At 35.3% G+C, this 5,374-nt stretch overlaps 1 pseudogene; it reads left to right on the forward strand.

Moving 5' to 3' along the window:
- Positions 1-3,645: 3,645 nt before the first annotated feature.
- LOC117287508 lies at positions 3,646-3,851 on the forward strand (annotated as a pseudogene).
- The last annotated feature ends 1,523 nt before the right edge of the window (positions 3,852-5,374 follow it).

Raw genomic sequence — 5,374 nt, forward strand, 5'->3', positions numbered from 1 at the left:
TAGTCTTTTTCTAATTAGATTCTATAGTACGAACACTATGGTTCTTGTATCTTAAGTTATCTCAGCATTACCTTTGTCCTGACCTATGGGACAGAACCATACTTGGAGTTTTTAATGTGTAGCAATCAAGTATATATTATCTGTTAATGTCCAGCGGCTTTGGCACAGTTCTGAACTAACTCGGAAAAATGAGGAATAAGGGAGTTACATGTGGGGATAGATAATTTTTAGAGAGACATTGGAAGCTATTTTAGACTTTTTTTTCTACTCACTTTCTCAAGGGTGGAATTTAGAAACACTGAATGTTGGAGTTCCCTCCTGTTATGGGTATAATAGGAGGCAGGTATGTACTTATCAGTTTTTTGACTATAGTAAGTGATTGGTTATATTGTTCTCTTCTAAGCCCTACTTATCATAGAATTTTTGCCAAAGAACTGGAAGTGTTTATGTTTGGGTGATCAGATAAACTTTTGGTCACTTTCTTTAAGAATGACATATCAGTCAATTAACAAAAATATGACTAGTTCATCCCCACTTTAAAAATAACTTAATGGAATTAGATAAAATCTCGTGGTAAAATCTACCATTTATCATGATTTTAATGCCATTTTATCATGATTTTAATACCTTTTTAAAAAATTTAATACTTTTTTCTATAGTGTTAATGTTACATTTGAAGTCATACTACAATTTGTTATATTTATTTAGATGATTTTGTGCTACCTAGAAATATTTTCTTTAGCTGATAGCTACACACACATGCATGCATGCACACTTGTGGACGTAGACATAGAGAGTGATAGAGAAATATTTCTGTTATTATGTTCATCACACTTCAGACAATACGTATAAAGTCCCAAGGTATGGTGCTGTATAAGTCTTCCCTGCACTTCAGAAGTTGCTGGTATGTATGAATTACTACAGAGTTGATTTGTGGGTAGAAAAAACAGATTATTGGGAAGGACCTATCACAGAATGTCATCAGGATCCTGTCGTATTGTCCGTCTGTCCATCTGTGTACAGTCCCACCCCCCACCCCCCATGTGCATTGAGGATGGAACTCAGGACCTTCAACTTGAGAGGCAAGTGTTGTGCCACTGAGCTAAATCCCGACCCCAGAATTCTTTTATACTGACCTCTCCTTCACCCACTCATGAGATCAAATGATAACTCTTCATTTTGTGGAATGAACTCACTAATGCCCATGTTACGTTGACTGGTAGTATACTGTTTTCTCATTTGCTCTTGCGAGTTTTTCCCACTAGTTATTCCACACTTCCTGAGAAGTATGTGATGCGGTGGCCTGCATCACAAGCACAAGGCCCTGAGTTTGGTACCCAGAACCCCCGCTCAAAAAAAAGATTCTGATGTTCTTGAACCCACTGGAGGTTCATTCCTCAGAGTGAATTGTTTAATTACAAAATCAAGTGATCAGCCTGTGTCTCACATCTTTCCATTTTAGCTTTTCTATAGCATCAGCATTGGGGGAATCTTTTTATAATTCCAACATCTTAACGTAAGTTGTGAATGCTGGTGTGACTTTGTAGAGGAGATTGTTCTTGGAAAGAGAAAATGCCACACCCTTGATGTGTATCAGCAGCACTTGAGGTCTGAGCAAAGCATGCAGTTCTAGCACTTTATAGTAGCTAACTTTCTGACTTGACCATCTTAGCCAAGTGGAAAGGAGAATTTGCAGCTGAAAAAAAGGAAGTCCTGTTTGGGGAAGGAATGTTATTTGTGTTACGCTGTTTTTCTGGGTTATACCATATTACAGTGGCTGAGGTGCAACATTAAAGTACAGATGAAGCTACAATAGGAAGTTAGTACTTGTGGTTTGTCTCTGAATTTTCTTGGCTCTGCATTTCTCGGTACATTAGATTCATGTTTCGGTTGGCAATAAGATCACATATAGACAGGCTATGGCCAGGGACAGCAGTGGAGCTTTTTCTGCTGTGTCTGTCTGTTTCTGTCTCTGTTTCTGTCTCTCTCTCATTCTCTGTCCATCGCTGGTAAGAGTGAGGAAATAGTTTGAATAAGCCCATGGGCCTACTTTTCTCTTCAGAATTAGGTGGTATACACTTCCTAACCAGTTATGACAGGGAACTAGGGCTATCATGGCTGGTTTCTACCAGTCAGGATATATCCCCTGCTATTGTTGATGGGGTCACTTTCTTTATTAGTGGTGGGAGAGAAGATATTTTAAAAATACTGTAAGGAAGACTGTGGGGGAAATGCATGTTAGGTGATCAATAGTGACCATTATATTTGCTTGTTTGGGAATGAAAATAAATAATGTATACGAATGCACTTGGAACTCTAAAGTATTATATAGATATAATGGATGAAAGATTAGAAAGCTGCTTTCATGCTGCTATCTTAAATATGCTTGTTCTGAATAATTGCAGAGGTAAAACCCCTCAGCTTCCTTTTGAGTTATTTTTTATTAGCATATATTTGCATTTCATTATGATTATATTTGTTGTGTGCTGTTGCTACATATGGGTAACAGATCTCAGTGCTTTTTCATGCCTTTTCCCTCCTGTCCTTTCTCTTCCCACCGTCTCTTGATCCCCTTCCTATTTGAAAGAGATCTCCCTAATTCCCATTATTTATCTTTTATTTTGCTCTTTTTAGGATTCTCATATAAGATAAATGACACCAGCTTTTTAATTGACTAACTTTGAGTCTGTAAAATGTTATCTAAATTTTAAGAGTATATACATTTTCCCATTAATAAACTACTACTAATAATAATCATAAAACTAATTTTAAATAAAAATTTGTGTGGATAAATGTGTTTAAATTTGTTTGAGTTGCTGCCTCCTTCCCTCCTTGCTAAACATTTGCCCATGGCTTTGGTCTCATTAGATTACTTTGATTCTTTTTGTTTTTTTTTCGGTACTGGGGATTGAACTCAGGACCTTGTGCTTGTGAGGTAGGCACGGTGCCACTGAGCTAAATCCCCGGCCCAGATTACTCTGATTCTTATACCAAGTGGAGAATAAGTGCATTGAGGATATTACACTTTGTTAGACAGATTTTTTAATTATGGAATCTAAGTGTGATGAGAGGAAAGGATGGTTTTTACCTGTTTTGAGAGTAGGAAAAAAGTTGTCGTGGAGATAGGGAAACATGGGGAAATCACAGAATTTTAGAAGAGAAATGAGTCAGGTGCTCAAGCTGCACACATGAATGAATGACAACACTTCTATCCGGATTACTAGTTTACTGTACTTTTGGACCAAGAAGTGGGAGGCCATGTGAGGAGTCCCGGCTACACTGCAGGTTTGCTCAGAACTGCACTCAGTCAGCCAGCCATTTTAATACCTATCTGTTTTGTGAGGCTTTGGAAAAATTTGAGTTTCTCTCTCCCTCTCTCCCTGCCTCCCTTTCTCCCTCTCTCCTTCCCTCTCCCTCTGTCTCTTCTATTCTTTCTGTAAAACGAGCAGACAGATTTTTCGTTTCTCCTTGAATGAACAGCAGTAACACATAGAAACACACATAAATAATCTCAAACACGTAAATAATCCCAAACCTGGCCTGCTTAGTGAAAAAAGCAGCAGAATGAGTGTTTAGAACAATTTATATATCTATATTTTTAAGACAATTATCTTAAACATTTTTTACTCTCAATGCATGTAAAGAAGCTTTGTGCAGTGGCAGTATTGTAGCCAATGAGGTTTATCTGAGGCACGATTATTGCTAATTGAAAACTTTCTCCATGTATATAGAAAAAAGCAATGTATCAGTGGCAGTGATCCTATGGCACACGTGCCACGGTGTGCTTTTTGTGTCATTAAAAGCTCTAAAAGGTTTGCTATCCCTGGAATATATGTGTATATACATATATATTATGGATACATGTATGTATGGTTATACATGCATAATGTCAATGATATTTATAAATGGAGGATGTGAAATGATTTTTATGTTTATACTTTTATACTTCTCTGTATTTGGGTTTTCATTAGTGCATTATTACTACCATCAAAAATAATACATTTTTTTGAGGAAAGTAAATAAATAGAAAATTGGAGGGAGACTGTTTCTACCACCTTAGATTTTTGCCATATAATTCTACTTTCATTGTGTATCACCTTCAATAAAATGTCTCAAATTCATTGATACTTTATAATTTTCTTTACTTTTAAAACAATTTATTAAAATTATTTACCTTAAGCTTTTGAGGTGATGTTGGCCATTTGATACCTTTTGGTACAAATTACTTTGTAAAATAATGGGCTTCTGGATATTTTGATGTTACCTGTTTATTTTATTTTATGTTATTTTGATTGTGTTACCTGTTTTTCAAATGTGTTTGGTTTTTGTCTTCAGGTAGTATAGTAGACAGTGTATTAGGAATATATTACAGTTAAAATTATATTCAGAATATCCTTTAGTGAAAAGAGAAGTGAAATTTTTTTTTTCCTCATACCATGTTTATTTTCTATGTCTGTGAAATACTTATTCTAGCAACGAATACTGTGCTGTGAAGTGGCAGGCAAATATGTAATGTAATGGAGAGGAGAGAAACTTCACAGTATTACACTGGTCTTATTGTGTGCAAATACATGGCTTCAGATCTTTTTAATAAAATTCTAATTTGGGGTGCAAAAGTAGCCTGACATCATTTTGCAGATAAAGCTAGTAGGTATCCATTGTAGGTGGCATTTAAAAAAACTGCTATTTATAGATGTGAAGTTTTATAAAATACTATTTTTGTATGTTTATGCCAGGGAACAGAAAACAGTATGACTTCTCTTACCCCAAAAATGAAAATTTAAAGATGTGAAATCTTGTGATACCACCTTTCATTTAAGGAAAGGGTAGATTGTTTACTATATTTTTTTTCTTTTGGTACCAGAGATTGAACTTGGGTCCTTGCGCTTGCAAGGCAGGCACCGAACCGCTGAGCTAAATCCCTGGCCCTAAATTTTAAAAAATGTAATACCTTATATAATATAGTTATTAGGATGTGTTGTGTCTAATGTAATTAGACAGTCATATAATTTAGATTCTGCAAGTTTTTATGGTTAAAGTATCAAAATGTAATCAGTTCTTTAAAATCATGCTTTCCAATATTTTATGATAATCTATTAAAGGTTAATGTCCTGGAATGTGTATTATGTGTTTGCTTATTATTGTAAGCAAACCTTGCTAATCTACTAATTAAAAAAAACAATATTAAATATTTAAGAATGAGAATATCAAATAAGTGAAAATGAATTTTACTATGTGAACTTGTTTAAAAAGTTCAAATCAGAAATTAATGTTTTTCCTCTGATAAAAAGTAAAGGAAGGCCTGGGATTTAGCTCCCTCATGTCACCACCTGCCTTGTGCAAGGTCTTAAGTTCTTTCTCTGGTACCAAAGGG

The sequence above is a fragment of the Fukomys damarensis genome, unplaced genomic scaffold (assembly GCF_012274545.1).
Source record: "Fukomys damarensis isolate Sample0158 unplaced genomic scaffold, DMR_v1.0_HiC HiC_scaffold_3, whole genome shotgun sequence".
Classification (NCBI taxonomy): domain Eukaryota; kingdom Metazoa; phylum Chordata; class Mammalia; order Rodentia; family Bathyergidae; genus Fukomys; species Fukomys damarensis.